The sequence below is a fragment of the Eucyclogobius newberryi genome, unplaced genomic scaffold (assembly GCF_026437365.1).
Source record: "Eucyclogobius newberryi isolate DKJ021-1_F unplaced genomic scaffold, fEucNew1.0.hap1 SCAF_56, whole genome shotgun sequence".
Taxonomy (NCBI): Eukaryota; Metazoa; Chordata; class Actinopteri; order Gobiiformes; family Gobiidae; genus Eucyclogobius; species Eucyclogobius newberryi.
The window spans coordinates 122104-135000 of NW_027316234.1; the positions used below are offsets into that span (position 1 = coordinate 122104).

Below are 12897 nucleotides of genomic sequence, written 5' to 3' on the forward strand. Positions count from 1 at the left end.
GGCGACCAAAGTGCAGTACGACACGCCTCCTCGTCTCTGCCCAGGGGGACGCCGAGGACCTTGTAGGAGTCCCCCGCCTCCCGGAGCTGGACAGGGAGAGGAACAGGCGTGACGCTGCCGCAAAATTTAACCGTGGTTTTATCGAAATTGATTTTGGCCCCTGAAGCGAGGCCGTAAACATTGAGCACGTGGAGAGAGGCGTTCAGGCTCTCCACGTCTCGGAGGATCAGATTCGTGTCATCTGCGTACTGAAAAATTTTGACTTCCCTACCCGCAGGCGTGGTCAGTCCCCTCACCGCCGCGTCCGCCCTCAACATGGCCGCCAAAGGCTCAGCGGCGATGCTGTAGAGGAGCGACGAGAGGGGACAGCCCTGCCTGACTGATCTTTTTAAGGGGAAAGAGTCAGTTAGAAACCCGTTGACTTTGACCTTACTGACCGCAAAGGAATAGATGAGCTGTAGCCAATTAACAAACCGTTCGCCGAAACCTAACTTACCTAATACAGTCCAGAGGAACGAATGCTCAACTCTGTCGAACGCCTTGTTAAAGTCTACACTAACGTGAATACCACCGGTCGCGTGCATCTGCCGAAGGAGATATCTCAGAGACAAAACTGTGTCTGAGATGTCCCTCCCGGGGACGCTGTAGGCCTGCGAGGGGTGTATGACGGATCCAATCACACGCTTTAACCTACCTGCTAATACCTTTGCTAAAATTTTATAGTCTACGTTCAAAAGGCTAATGGGCCTGTAGTTGGCGAGGCTGCTCCTGTCGCCCTTCTTAAAAAGCAGAGTGACGACACTCATCGCAAAACCATCGCCAACTCTACTCTCACTCTCAAAATCCTGATATAATAGGAGTAGGATCGGAGCTAACCTGGAAGCGAAACGCTTGAAAAACTCACAGGTTAGTCCGTCCTCTCCGGGGCTTTTCCCTGTATTTAAACTCTTGACTGCAGCCTCTATCTCCATGAGAGACAGAGGCGCGTCGCACAGCTCCCTATCCTCCCTGCTCAGTGTGCGCTCCAGAGCACCTACAGCCTGGTCTAAAGCCTGCTCTGCCACTCCGTCTGAACTAAAAAGCCTACTATAGAAATCCTGCGCTGTCTCTAAAACCTCACTTACCTCGGAAACAATCTTACCTGTCTTATCTATCAACTTATCTATGTGCATCTTTCCCTGTGTAACCTTCTCACAGCCGAAGAAGAACGCTGTCGAGCGTTCTCCTTCGACTGTGTGTCTGGCTTTTGCCCTCAAAATTGCACCCTGACACCTACTTACCTCCAGCTGCTCCAGCTCAGCGCGCACCACCAGGTACTCTGGATCCACAGGGCCAGTGGTGGAAGCTGCGCCCTGGTCCAGGACCTGCAGGCGCTGGCGGAGAGCGGTCTCCCTCCTGGTCGACAGCCACGCCTTGTGTTTGCTGTAATTGACACAGAGCTTTTTAATGCGTGTTTTTGCCGTCGGCCACCAATCGACCACGCTGTCGATCAGCTCCAGCTCCATGTCAAATACATCAAACAAAAAGTCCATTTTCCTACAAAAAGTTTCATCACCGAGGATGGAGCTGTTTAGGACCCACAGTCCTCCATTCCTCGGTGATGAAACTAACCCAAAATAAATATCTAAAGTGGAGTGATCACTCAAGCCTGACCACTTGTAGGAAGCACCACTGACTCTCTGTGCCAGGTCTGAGGAGGCAAAACAGAGGTCAATGCGGGACTGCTTCAGGACGCCCTGGACGACCTGCCGCCTGGAGAAATCCTTCAGGAAGGGGTGGACGAACCGCCACACCTCCGTCAGGTTCCTGCTGGCGGCTTCTTCCAACAGGGCTGTCCTGGCAGTGCTGTTTTTAAAAGAGTTGTTAATGCCGATGTCTGTCTTGCAAAGTGTTGTATTAAAGTCACCGATTATGATTGTATTGTCGTTCGCAAAGCGAAATATTTTTTTGAAGAATTGCCTCCTCAGACCATCATCGTTCGGGGCGTAGATGTTAATTAGTCTGAACTTCACTGTGTCCGTGAAGTCCAGGACCAGGAAGGAGCCCTCTGGGTCGGCGTGTACCAGGGTGGGTTGGCCTAAGACACCAGGCCTCACCACCGTGGCCACACCGCGCGAGCACGCCGTGCCCAGGGCCCAAAATACAGAGCCCACTCCCATGCTCCGCACTTGTTGCGCGTGGCTGACATCCCAGTGCGTTTCTTGGATGCAGAGCACGTCCCACTTGGAAAAGTGTAACGCGCTCTGCATCCGCACTGGGCTCCGCAGGCCGCCTGCGTTCCAAGAGGACAAGGAGAACGCCATTAAGAGGAGACCTTGGAGGATGTAACCCATCTTTTATTTAGACTTCTTTTTGGCGCCCGTCGCATCCGACTGCCACACTCTTTTTCTGACTTCACGGGTGGCGAAATCCATGAAGTCATCATTAAAAACAGTCTCGAGCTCACCTCGTGGGGCAGAGCTGCGTGTGGAGGATGGTGGGTTGATGGAGCTTTCTGCTGGCGCTTTTGAAGTGGTTGGAACGGAGGAGGCAGAGCCGCTCTCAGCAGCAGCGCCCTCTCCGTCTCCTGCCACCTGCTTCCTGCGTCTTGCCCCTTTCTTATCCTTCTTCTCCACCTGTCCCCTCTTACCACCGTCCGACTGGAGCTTGGGATCATCACCCAGCCCTGTGGTGATGTCCCCCCCTTTGGAGGTAAGATGCGGGGCCTGTCCCGCACCCATCCTCCTCCCGGGTTCAGCCTCTTCCTCCACGGGCTTAGGAGTTGGACCCTCACGAGTCCCCTCCCTCTGGTCAGGAGGAGCAGTTTGTCCTGCTCCCACCTTCCCAGACGCCAGCGCTGAGCCGAGCACCATCTCCAGTGCGACGGACGCCTCCTCGTCTGAGGAGTCAGAGGAGCAAGAGGAGCCAGACACCTCTGGCTCCCCTGACTCCTCCACAGCCTCCTCCTCCAAAAACTCCTCTACTTCGGAGAGAGCAGTTGCGGGCACGTTCTGGGCCACGTCACTGCTCTCTCCTCCAATGGCGTCCTCCCTGTCCTCCCCTCTGTCCTCCCCTCTGTCCTCCTCTCTGTCACCCGCACCACACGGACATAAGTGGCGGAACATGCGGCACTCTCTGCACTTCGGGGCCCGCTGCGCGACGCACTCGCGCGCGTAATGCCCCTGGCTCCCGCAGTTGCGGCACAGAAAGTCAGGGCACTCCCTCAGAATATGGCCAGGCTGGAGACACCCCCTACACACCCGCACCTGCCTGTCGTGTATTACCCTGAAGTACTCGGGGCCCCCCGCGGTGTCAAACCTGACAGAATACGGTAAGGACTGCACCGTGTCCGTGAACCTTACCCGTACAAACCTGGTGCCGTCCGCCACGTTCGTCCCCGGCCACATTCTCCTCCTCACCTCGGAGACCGCAGAGACCCCCCAGGCGTAGAGCTTGGCCAGGATCTCCTCGTCCTCGATATAAGCCGGCAGCCCCATGAAGGACACGACCAGCTCATCCACCGAGATGTCACGGGCGTGAACCCTGACTCCTCCAATGCAGTACCCGTCCAGGAGCCGCTCCTTCGCTTTAGTGGTACTGACGGTTACTTCATATTTGTCCTTCGAGATGAGTCTGCACGCTACTATGGAGCCGCACACCTCCTGAGTCGATTTCAAAAAAGCTAGTGGCGTGATTTGTGCTCCCTCCGTCAACTCCAACACCACAGTGAGTTCTTTCATAAATTTCATTCTTCTTTCTTCGTTCTTTCTATTATTTACAGATTCTTTCAAACTTTGTCTTGCCTTTGTCGTGTCCATTCCAGTGTCCGATGCCGTGTTGTCCGTCCTTTGAGCCATGCTCACAAAAAACAAAAAATCCACCTCCCAGTAAGTTTACTGGGAGGGGAACAAACAAAAGAACTGAAAAAAGTAAATGAAAATGACCAAAATAACGATTAAAAACTCAAAAAAAACTCCCAAACCTCCAGCTCCAGACCATGCAGCACACCACAAATTGCACGCACCTGCACTGATTGCAAAGGGGCGGGTCCAGGGTGGTATGGCCGTGAGCGAAATGTTCCAGGTCAAAACGGCCTTTTTTATATCAAACACTGTCTTTTCGTGAAGAGTACCTTCACGCCACTTGCTCGGTCAAAATTGGGATATCTCAATGAAAAACTTCTTTTTTTTTTTTTGACGGGTGAAAAAGTGTGAAAATGCTCACAGCACCTGGTATTCCCAGGCGGTCTCCCATCCAAGTACTAACAAGGCCCAACCCCGCTTGGCTTCCGAGATCAAACGAGATCGGGCTGGTCCAGGGTGGTATGGCCGTGAGCGAAATGTTCCAGGTCAAAACGGCCTTTTTTATATCAAACACTGTCTTTTCGTGAAGAGTACCTTCACGCCACTTGCTCGGTCAAAATTGGGATATCTCAATGAAAAACTTCTTTTTTTTTTTTTTTTTTTTTTTTGACAGGTGAAAAAGTGTGAAAATGCTCACAGCACCTGGTATTCCCAGGCGGTCTCCCATCCAAGTACTAACCAGGCCCAACCCTGCTTGGCTTCCGAGATCAGACGAGATCGGGCTGGTCCAGGGTGGTATGGCCGTGAGCGAAATGTTCCAGGTCAAAACGGCCTTTTTTATATCAAACACTGTCTTTTCGTGAAGAGTACCTTCACGCCACTTGCTCGGTCAAAATTGGGATATCTCAATGAAAAACTTCTTTTTTTTTTTTTGACGGGTGAAAAAGTGTGAAAATGCTCACAGCACCTGGTATTCCCAGGCGGTCTCCCATCCAAGTACTAACAAGGCCCAACCCTGCTTGGCTTCCGAGATCAGACGAGATCGGGCTGGTCCAGGGTGGTATGGCCGTGAGCGAAATGTTCCAGGTCAAAACGGCCTTTTTTATATCAAACACTGTCTTTTCGTGAAGAGTACCTTCACGCCACTTGCTCGGTCAAAATTGGGATATCTCAATGAAAAACTTCTTTTTTTTTTTTTGACGGGTGAAAAAGTGTGAAAATGCTCACAGCACCTGGTATTCCCAGGCGGTGTTCCATCCAAGTACTAACAAGGCCCAACCCCGCTTGGCTTCCGAGATCAAACGAGATCGGGCTGGTCCAGGGTGGTATGGCCGTGAGCGAAATGTTCCAGGTCAAAACGGCCTTTATTATATCAAACACTGTCTTTTCGTGAAGAGTACCTTCACGCCACTTGCTCGGTCAAAATTGGGATATCTCAATGAAAAACTTCTTTTTTTTTTTTTTTTTTTTTTTTGACAGGTGAAAAAGTGTGAAAATGCTCACAGCACCTGGTATTCCCAGGCGGTCTCCCATCCAAGTACTAACCAGGCCCAACCCTGCTTGGCTTCCGAGATCAGACGAGATCGGGCTGGTCCAGGGTGGTATGGCCGTGAGCGAAATGTTCCAGGTCAAAACGGCCTTTTTTATATCAAACACTGTCTTTTCGTGAAGAGTACCTTCACGCCACTTGCTCGGTCAAAATTGGGATATCTCAATGAAAAACTTCTTTTTTTTTTTTTGACGGGTGAAAAAGTGTGAAAATGCTCACAGCACCTGGTATTCCCAGGCGGTCTCCCATCCAAGTACTAACCAGGCCCAACCCTGCTTGGCTTCCGAGATCAAACGAGATCGGGCTGGTCCAGGGTGGTATGGCCGTGAGCGAAATGTTCCAGGTCAAAACGGCCTTTTTTATATCAAACACTGTCTTTTCGTGAAGAGTACCTTCACGCCACTTGCTCGGTCAAAATTGGGATATCTCAATGAAAAACTTCTTTTTTTTTTTTTGACGGGTGAAAAAGTGTGAAAATGCTCACAGCACCTGGTATTCCCAGGCGGTGTTCCATCCAAGTACTAACAAGGCCCAACCCCGCTTGGCTTCCGAGATCAAACGAGATCGGGCTGGTCCAGGGTGGTATGGCCGTGAGCGAAATGTTCCAGGTCAAAACGGCCTTTTTTATATCAAACACTGTCTTTTCGTGAAGAGTACCTTCACGCCACTTGCTCGGTCAAAATTGGGATATCTCAATGAAAAACTTCTTTTTTTTTTTTTGACGGGTGAAAAAGTGTGAAAATGCTCACAGCACCTGGTATTCCCAGGCGGTGTTCCATCCAAGTACTAACAAGGCCCAACCCCGCTTGGCTTCCGAGATCAAACGAGATCGGGCTGTTCCAGGGTGGTATGGCCGTGAGCGAAATGTTCCAGGTCAAAACTCGTATAAATGGCTTTTTTTGCATCAAACACTGTCTTTTCGTGAAGAGTACCTTCACGCCACTTGCTCGGTCAAAATTGGGATATCTCAATGAAAAACTTCTTTTTTTTTTTTTGACGGGTGAAAAAGTGTGAAAATGCTCACAGCACCTGGTATTCCCAGGCGGTGTTCCATCCAAGTACTAACAAGGCCCAACCCCGCTTGGCTTCCGAGATCAAACGAGATCGGGCTGGTCCAGGGTGGTATGGCCGTGAGCGAAATGTTCCAGGTCAAAACGGCCTTTTTTATATCAAACACTGTCTTTTCGTGAAAAATACCTTCACGCCACTTGCTCGGTCAAAATTGGGATATCTCAATGAAAAACTTCTTTTTTTTTTTTTGACGGGTGAAAAAGTGTGAAAATGCTCACAGCACCTGGTATTCCCAGGCGGTCTCCCATCCAAGTACTAACAAGGCCCAACCCTGCTTGGCTTCCGAGATCAGACGAGATCGGGCTGGTCCAGGGTGGTATGGCCGTGAGCGAAATGTTCCAGGTCAAAACGGCCTTTTTTATATCAAACACTGTCTTTTCGTGAAGAGTACCTTCACGCCACTTGCTCGGTCAAAATTGGGATATCTCAATGAAAAACTTCTTTTTTTTTTTTTGACGGGTGAAAAAGTGTGAAAATGCTCACAGCACCTGGTATTCCCAGGCGGTGTTCCATCCAAGTACTAACAAGGCCCAACCCCGCTTGGCTTCCGAGATCAAACGAGATCGGGCTGGTCCAGGGTGGTATGGCCGTGAGCGAAATGTTCCAGGTCAAAACGGCCTTTTTTATATCAAACACTGTCTTTTCGTGAAAAATACCTTCACGCCACTTGCTCGGTCAAAATTGGGATATCTCAATGAAAAACTTCTTTTTTTTTTTTTGACGGGTGAAAAAGTGTGAAAATGCTCACAGCACCTGGTATTCCCAGGCGGTCTCCCATCCAAGTACTAACAAGGCCCAACCCCGCTTGGCTTCCGAGATCAAACGAGATTGGGCTGGTCCAGGGTGGTATGGCCGTGAGCGAAATGTTCCAGGTCAAAACGGCCTTTTTTATATCAAACACTGTCTTTTCGTGAAGAGTACCTTCACGCCACTTGCTCGGTCAAAATTGGGATATCTCAATGAAAAACTTCTTTTTTTTTTTTTGACGGGTGAAAAAGTGTGAAAATGCTCACAGCACCTGGTATTCCCAGGCGGTGTTCCATCCAAGTACTAACAAGGCCCAACCCCGCTTGGCTTCCGAGATCAAACGAGATCGGGCTGGTCCAGGGTGGTATGGCCGTGAGCGAAATGTTCCAGGTCAAAACGGCCTTTTTTATATCAAACACTGTCTTTTCGTGAAGAGTACCTTCACGCCACTTGCTCGGTCAAAATTGGGATATCTCAATGAAAAACTTCTTTTTTTTTTTTTTTTTTTTTTTTGACAGGTGAAAAAGTGTGAAAATGCTCACAGCACCTGGTATTCCCAGGCGGTCTCCCATCCAAGTACTAACAAGGCCCAACCCCGCTTGGCTTCCGAGATCAAACGAGATTGGGCTGGTCCAGGGTGGTATGGCCGTGAGCGAAATGTTCCAGGTCAAAACGGCCTTTTTTATATCAAACACTGTCTTTTCGTGAAGAGTACCTTCACGCCACTTGCTCGGTCAAAATTGGGATATCTCAATGAAAAACTTCTTTTTTTTTTTTTGACGGGTGAAAAAGTGTGAAAATGCTCACAGCACCTGGTATTCCCAGGCGGTCTCCCATCCAAGTACTAACAAGGCCCAACCCTGCTTGGCTTCCGAGATCAGACGAGATCGGGCTGGTCCAGGGTGGTATGGCCGTGAGCGAAATGTTCCAGGTCAAAACGGCCTTTTTTATATCAAACACTGTCTTTTCGTGAAGAGTACCTTCACGCCACTTGCTCGGTCAAAATTGGGATATCTCAATGAAAAACTTCTTTTTTTTTTTTTTGACGGGTGAAAAAGTGTGAAAATGCTCACAGCACCTGGTATTCCCAGGCGGTGTTCCATCCAAGTACTAACAAGGCCCAACCCCGCTTGGCTTCCGAGATCAAACGAGATCGGGCTGGTCCAGGGTGGTATGGCCGTGAGCGAAATGTTCCAGGTCAAAACGGCCTTTTTTATATCAAACACTGTCTTTTCGTGAAGAGTACCTTCACGCCACTTGCTCGGTCAAAATTGGGATATCTCAATGAAAAACTTCTTTTTTTTTTTTTGACGGGTGAAAAAGTGTGAAAATGCTCACAGCACCTGGTATTCCCAGGCGGTGTTCCATCCAAGTACTAACAAGGCCCAACCCCGCTTGGCTTCCGAGATCAAACGAGATCGGGCTGGTCCAGGGTGGTATGGCCGTGAGCGAAATGTTCCAGGTCAAAACTCGTATAAATGGCTTTTTTTGCCGTGAGCGAAATGTTCCAGGTCAAAACGGCCTTTTTTATATCAAACACTGTCTTTTCGTGAAGAGTACCTTCACGCCACTTGCTCGGTCAAAATTGGGATATCTCAATGAAAAACTTATTTTTTTTTTTTTTTTTTTTTTTTTGACAGGTGAAAAAGTGTGAAAATGCTCACAGCACCTGGTATTCCCAGGCGGTCTCCCATCCAAGTACTAACCAGGCCCAACCCTGCTTGGCTTCCGAGATCAGACGAGATCGGGCTGGTCCAGGGTGGTATGGCCGTGAGCGAAATGTTCCAGGTCAAAACGGCCTTTTTTATATCAAACACTGTCTTTTCGTGAAGAGTACCTTCACGCCACTTGCTCGGTCAAAATTGGGATATCTCAATGAAAAACTTCTTTTTTTTTTTTTGACGGGTGAAAAAGTGTGAAAATGCTCACAGCACCTGGTATTCCCAGGCGGTCTCCCATCCAAGTACTAACCAGGCCCAACCCTGCTTGGCTTCCGAGATCAGACGAGATCGGGCTGGTCCAGGGTGGTATGGCCGTGAGCGAAATGTTCCAGGTCAAAACGGCCTTTTTTATATCAAACACTGTCTTTTCGTGAAGAGTACCTTCACGCCACTTGCTCGGTCAAAATTGGGATATCTCAATGAAAAACTTATTTTTTTTTTTTTTTTTTTTTTTTTGACAGGTGAAAAAGTGTGAAAATGCTCACAGCACCTGGTATTCCCAGGCGGTCTCCCATCCAAGTACTAACCAGGCCCAACCCTGCTTGGCTTCCGAGATCAGACGAGATCGGGCTGGTCCAGGGTGGTATGGCCGTGAGCGAAATGTTCCAGGTCAAAACGGCCTTTTTTATATCAAACACTGTCTTTTCGTGAAGAGTACCTTCACGCCACTTGCTCGGTCAAAATTGGGATATCTCAATGAAAAACTTCTTTTTTTTTTTTTGACGGGTGAAAAAGTGTGAAAATGCTCACAGCACCTGGTATTCCCAGGCGGTCTCCCATCCAAGTACTAACAAGGCCCAACCCTGCTTGGCTTCCGAGATCAGACGAGATCGGGCTGGTCCAGGGTGGTATGGCCGTGAGCGAAATGTTCCAGGTCAAAACGGCCTTTTTTATATCAAACACTGTCTTTTCGTGAAGAGTACCTTCACGCCACTTGCTCGGTCAAAATTGGGATATCTCAATGAAAAACTTCTTTTTTTTTTTTTGACGGGTGAAAAAGTGTGAAAATGCTCACAGCACCTGGTATTCCCAGGCGGTCTCCCATCCAAGTACTAACCAGGCCCAACCCTGCTTGGCTTCCGAGATCAGACGAGATCGGGCTGGTCCAGGGTGGTATGGCCGTAAGCGAAATGTTCCAGGTCAAAACGGCCTTTTTTATATCAAACACTGTCTTTTCGTGAAGAGTACCTTCACGCCACTTGCTCGGTCAAAATTGGGATATCTCAATGAAAAACTTCTTTTTTTTTTTTGACAGGTGAAAAAGTGTGAAAATGCTCACAGCACCTGGTATTCCCAGGCGGTCTCCCATCCAAGTACTAACCAGGCCCAACCCTGCTTGGCTTCCGAGATCAGACGAGATCGGGCTGGTCCAGGGTGGTATGGCCGTGAGCGAAATGTTCCAGGTCAAAACGGCCTTTTTTATATCAAACACTGTCTTTTCGTGAAGAGTACCTTCACGCCACTTGCTCGGTCAAAATTGGGATATCTCAATGAAAAACTTCTTTTTTTTTTTTTGACGGGTGAAAAAGTGTGAAAATGCTCACAGCACCTGGTATTCCCAGGCGGTCTCCCATCCAAGTACTAACCAGGCCCAACCCTGCTTGGCTTCCGAGATCAGACGAGATCGGGCTGGTCCAGGGTGGTATGGCCGTGAGCGAAATGTTCCAGGTCAAAACGGCCTTTTTTATATCAAACACTGTCTTTTCGTGAAGAGTACCTTCACGCCACTTGCTCGGTCAAAATTGGGATATCTCAATGAAAAACTTCTTTTTTTTTTTTTGACGGGTGAAAAAGTGTGAAAATGCTCACAGCACCTGGTATTCCCAGGCGGTCTCCCATCCAAGTACTAACCAGGCCCAACCCTGCTTGGCTTCCGAGATCAGACGAGATCGGGCTGGTCCAGGGTGGTATGGCCGTAAGCGAAATGTTCCAGGTCAAAACGGCCTTTTTTATATCAAACACTGTCTTTTCGTGAAGAGTACCTTCACGCCACTTGCTCGGTCAAAATTGGGATATCTCAATGAAAAACTTCTTTTTTTTTTTTGACAGGTGAAAAAGTGTGAAAATGCTCACAGCACCTGGTATTCCCAGGCGGTCTCCCATCCAAGTACTAACCAGGCCCAACCCTGCTTGGCTTCCGAGATCAGACGAGATCGGGCTGGTCCAGGGTGGTATGGCCGTGAGCGAAATGTTCCAGGTCAAAACGGCCTTTTTTATATCAAACACTGTCTTTTCGTGAAGAGTACCTTCACGCCACTTGCTCGGTCAAAATTGGGATATCTCAATGAAAAACTTCTTTTTTTTTTTTTGACGGGTGAAAAAGTGTGAAAATGCTCACAGCACCTGGTATTCCCAGGCGGTCTCCCATCCAAGTACTAACCAGGCCCAACCCTGCTTGGCTTCCGAGATCAGACGAGATCGGGCTGGTCCAGGGTGGTATGGCCGTGAGCGAAATGTTCCAGGTCAAAACGGCCTTTTTTATATCAAACACTGTCTTTTCGTGAAGAGTACCTTCACGCCACTTGCTCGGTCAAAATTGGGATATCTCAATGAAAAACTTCTTTTTTTTTTTTTGACGGGTGAAAAAGTGTGAAAATGCTCACAGCACCTGGTATTCCCAGGCGGTCTCCCATCCAAGTACTAACCAGGCCCAACCCTGCTTGGCTTCCGAGATCAGACGAGATCGGGCTGGTCCAGGGTGGTATGGCCGTGAGCGAAATGTTCCAGGTCAAAACGGCCTTTTTTATATCAAACACTGTCTTTTCGTGAAGAGTACCTTCACGCCACTTGCTCGGTCAAAATTGGGATATCTCAATGAAAAACTTCTTTTTTTTTTTTTGACGGGTGAAAAAGTGTGAAAATGCTCACAGCACCTGGTATTCCCAGGCGGTCTCCCATCCAAGTACTAACCAGGCCCAACCCTGCTTGGCTTCCGAGATCAGACGAGATCGGGCTGGTCCAGGGTGGTATGGCCGTGAGCGAAATGTTCCAGGTCAAAACGGCCTTTTTTATATCAAACACTGTCTTTTCGTGAAGAGTACCTTCACGCCACTTGCTCGGTCAAAATTGGGATATCTCAATGAAAAACTTCTTTTTTTTTTTTTGACAGGTGAAAAAGTGTGAAAATGCTCACAGCACCTGGTATTCCCAGGCGGTCTCCCATCCAAGTACTAACCAGGCCCAACCCTGCTTGGCTTCCGAGATCAGACGAGATCGGGCTGGTCCAGGGTGGTATGGCCGTGAGCGAAATGTTCCAGGTCAAAACGGCCTTTTTTATATCAAACACTGTCTTTTCGTGAAGAGTACCTTCACGCCACTTGCTCGGTCAAAATTGGGATATCTCAATGAAAAACTTCTTCTTTTTTTTTTGACGGGTGAAAAAGTGTGAAAATGCTCACAGCACCTGGTATTCCCAGGCGGTCTCCCATCCAAGTACTAACCAGGCCCAACCCTGCTTGGCTTCCGAGATCAGACGAGATCGGGCTGGTCCAGGGTGGTATGGCCGTGAGCGAAATGTTCCAGGTCAAAACGGCCTTTTTTATATCAAACACTGTCTTTTCGTGAAGAGTACCTTCACGCCACTTGCTCGGTCAAAATTGGGATATCTCAATGAAAAACTTCTTTTTTTTTTTTTGACGGGTGAAAAAGTGTGAAAATGCTCACAGCACCTGGTATTCCCAGGCGGTCTCCCATCCAAGTACTAACAAGGCCCAACCCCGCTTGGCTTCCGAGATCAAACGAGATTGGGCTGGTCCAGGGTGGTATGGCCGTGAGCGAAATGTTCCAGGTCAAAACGGCCTTTTTTATATCAAACACTGTCTTTTCGTGAAGAGTACCTTCACGCCACTTGCTCGGTCAAAATTGGGATATCTCAATGAAAAACTTCTTTTTTTTTTTTTGACGGGTGAAAAAGTGTGAAAATGCTCACAGCACCTGGTATTCCCAGGCGGTGTTCCATCCAAGTACTAACAAGGCCCAACCCCGCTTGGCTTCCGAGATCAAACGAGATCGGGCTGGTCCAGGGTGG

At 48.8% G+C, this 12897-nt stretch overlaps 21 non-coding genes and 12 pseudogenes across 21 annotated transcripts; all 33 read right to left on the reverse strand.

Annotated features, from left to right (window-relative positions):
- Nucleotides 1-4196: 4196 nt before the first annotated feature.
- Nucleotides 4197-4315, reverse strand: LOC140384286 (5S ribosomal RNA). Its single transcript, XR_011932962.1, has one exon. It is a non-coding gene; the product is annotated as a 5S ribosomal RNA (ribosomal RNA).
- A 157-nt stretch (nt 4316-4472) lies between these two features.
- Nucleotides 4473-4591, reverse strand: LOC140345659 (5S ribosomal RNA). Its single transcript, XR_011923942.1, has one exon. It is a non-coding gene; the product is annotated as a 5S ribosomal RNA (ribosomal RNA).
- Nucleotides 4592-4737: 146 nt separating this feature from the next.
- Nucleotides 4738-4856, reverse strand: LOC140384188 (5S ribosomal RNA). The gene has a single exon (XR_011932872.1). It is a non-coding gene; the product is annotated as a 5S ribosomal RNA (ribosomal RNA).
- A 146-nt stretch (nt 4857-5002) lies between these two features.
- LOC140345389 (5S ribosomal RNA) lies at nt 5003-5121 on the reverse strand (annotated as a pseudogene).
- Nucleotides 5122-5278: 157 nt separating this feature from the next.
- Nucleotides 5279-5397, reverse strand: LOC140345660 (5S ribosomal RNA). The gene has a single exon (XR_011923943.1). It is a non-coding gene; the product is annotated as a 5S ribosomal RNA (ribosomal RNA).
- A 146-nt stretch (nt 5398-5543) lies between these two features.
- On the reverse strand, nt 5544-5662 carry LOC140384001 (5S ribosomal RNA). Its single transcript, XR_011932703.1, has one exon. It is a non-coding gene; the product is annotated as a 5S ribosomal RNA (ribosomal RNA).
- A 146-nt stretch (nt 5663-5808) lies between these two features.
- Nucleotides 5809-5927, reverse strand: LOC140345390 (5S ribosomal RNA; annotated as a pseudogene).
- Nucleotides 5928-6073: 146 nt separating this feature from the next.
- On the reverse strand, nt 6074-6192 carry LOC140345271 (5S ribosomal RNA; annotated as a pseudogene).
- Nucleotides 6193-6348: 156 nt separating this feature from the next.
- Nucleotides 6349-6467, reverse strand: LOC140345391 (5S ribosomal RNA; annotated as a pseudogene).
- A 146-nt stretch (nt 6468-6613) lies between these two features.
- On the reverse strand, nt 6614-6732 carry LOC140384189 (5S ribosomal RNA). Its single transcript, XR_011932873.1, has one exon. It is a non-coding gene; the product is annotated as a 5S ribosomal RNA (ribosomal RNA).
- Nucleotides 6733-6878: 146 nt separating this feature from the next.
- LOC140345392 (5S ribosomal RNA) lies at nt 6879-6997 on the reverse strand (annotated as a pseudogene).
- Nucleotides 6998-7143: 146 nt separating this feature from the next.
- Nucleotides 7144-7262, reverse strand: LOC140345347 (5S ribosomal RNA; annotated as a pseudogene).
- Nucleotides 7263-7408: 146 nt separating this feature from the next.
- On the reverse strand, nt 7409-7527 carry LOC140345393 (5S ribosomal RNA; annotated as a pseudogene).
- A 157-nt stretch (nt 7528-7684) lies between these two features.
- Nucleotides 7685-7803, reverse strand: LOC140345348 (5S ribosomal RNA; annotated as a pseudogene).
- A 146-nt stretch (nt 7804-7949) lies between these two features.
- Nucleotides 7950-8068, reverse strand: LOC140384190 (5S ribosomal RNA). Its single transcript, XR_011932874.1, has one exon. It is a non-coding gene; the product is annotated as a 5S ribosomal RNA (ribosomal RNA).
- Nucleotides 8069-8215: 147 nt separating this feature from the next.
- Nucleotides 8216-8334, reverse strand: LOC140345394 (5S ribosomal RNA; annotated as a pseudogene).
- A 146-nt stretch (nt 8335-8480) lies between these two features.
- On the reverse strand, nt 8481-8599 carry LOC140345395 (5S ribosomal RNA; annotated as a pseudogene).
- A 207-nt stretch (nt 8600-8806) lies between these two features.
- Nucleotides 8807-8925, reverse strand: LOC140345661 (5S ribosomal RNA). Its single transcript, XR_011923944.1, has one exon. It is a non-coding gene; the product is annotated as a 5S ribosomal RNA (ribosomal RNA).
- A 146-nt stretch (nt 8926-9071) lies between these two features.
- LOC140345662 (5S ribosomal RNA) lies at nt 9072-9190 on the reverse strand. Its single transcript, XR_011923945.1, has one exon. It is a non-coding gene; the product is annotated as a 5S ribosomal RNA (ribosomal RNA).
- A 158-nt stretch (nt 9191-9348) lies between these two features.
- On the reverse strand, nt 9349-9467 carry LOC140345663 (5S ribosomal RNA). The gene has a single exon (XR_011923946.1). It is a non-coding gene; the product is annotated as a 5S ribosomal RNA (ribosomal RNA).
- Nucleotides 9468-9613: 146 nt separating this feature from the next.
- LOC140384192 (5S ribosomal RNA) lies at nt 9614-9732 on the reverse strand. The gene has a single exon (XR_011932875.1). It is a non-coding gene; the product is annotated as a 5S ribosomal RNA (ribosomal RNA).
- A 146-nt stretch (nt 9733-9878) lies between these two features.
- Nucleotides 9879-9997, reverse strand: LOC140384007 (5S ribosomal RNA). The gene has a single exon (XR_011932708.1). It is a non-coding gene; the product is annotated as a 5S ribosomal RNA (ribosomal RNA).
- Nucleotides 9998-10142: 145 nt separating this feature from the next.
- On the reverse strand, nt 10143-10261 carry LOC140345664 (5S ribosomal RNA). The gene has a single exon (XR_011923947.1). It is a non-coding gene; the product is annotated as a 5S ribosomal RNA (ribosomal RNA).
- A 146-nt stretch (nt 10262-10407) lies between these two features.
- On the reverse strand, nt 10408-10526 carry LOC140345666 (5S ribosomal RNA). Its single transcript, XR_011923949.1, has one exon. It is a non-coding gene; the product is annotated as a 5S ribosomal RNA (ribosomal RNA).
- Nucleotides 10527-10672: 146 nt separating this feature from the next.
- On the reverse strand, nt 10673-10791 carry LOC140384008 (5S ribosomal RNA). The gene has a single exon (XR_011932709.1). It is a non-coding gene; the product is annotated as a 5S ribosomal RNA (ribosomal RNA).
- Nucleotides 10792-10936: 145 nt separating this feature from the next.
- LOC140345667 (5S ribosomal RNA) lies at nt 10937-11055 on the reverse strand. Its single transcript, XR_011923950.1, has one exon. It is a non-coding gene; the product is annotated as a 5S ribosomal RNA (ribosomal RNA).
- Nucleotides 11056-11201: 146 nt separating this feature from the next.
- On the reverse strand, nt 11202-11320 carry LOC140345668 (5S ribosomal RNA). The gene has a single exon (XR_011923951.1). It is a non-coding gene; the product is annotated as a 5S ribosomal RNA (ribosomal RNA).
- A 146-nt stretch (nt 11321-11466) lies between these two features.
- Nucleotides 11467-11585, reverse strand: LOC140345670 (5S ribosomal RNA). The gene has a single exon (XR_011923952.1). It is a non-coding gene; the product is annotated as a 5S ribosomal RNA (ribosomal RNA).
- Nucleotides 11586-11731: 146 nt separating this feature from the next.
- Nucleotides 11732-11850, reverse strand: LOC140345671 (5S ribosomal RNA). Its single transcript, XR_011923953.1, has one exon. It is a non-coding gene; the product is annotated as a 5S ribosomal RNA (ribosomal RNA).
- A 146-nt stretch (nt 11851-11996) lies between these two features.
- Nucleotides 11997-12115, reverse strand: LOC140345672 (5S ribosomal RNA). Its single transcript, XR_011923954.1, has one exon. It is a non-coding gene; the product is annotated as a 5S ribosomal RNA (ribosomal RNA).
- Nucleotides 12116-12261: 146 nt separating this feature from the next.
- On the reverse strand, nt 12262-12380 carry LOC140345673 (5S ribosomal RNA). The gene has a single exon (XR_011923955.1). It is a non-coding gene; the product is annotated as a 5S ribosomal RNA (ribosomal RNA).
- Nucleotides 12381-12526: 146 nt separating this feature from the next.
- LOC140345350 (5S ribosomal RNA) lies at nt 12527-12645 on the reverse strand (annotated as a pseudogene).
- Nucleotides 12646-12791: 146 nt separating this feature from the next.
- The window catches only part of LOC140345396 (5S ribosomal RNA), a 119-nt pseudogene continuing 13 nt past the window's right edge, over nt 12792-12897 (reverse strand).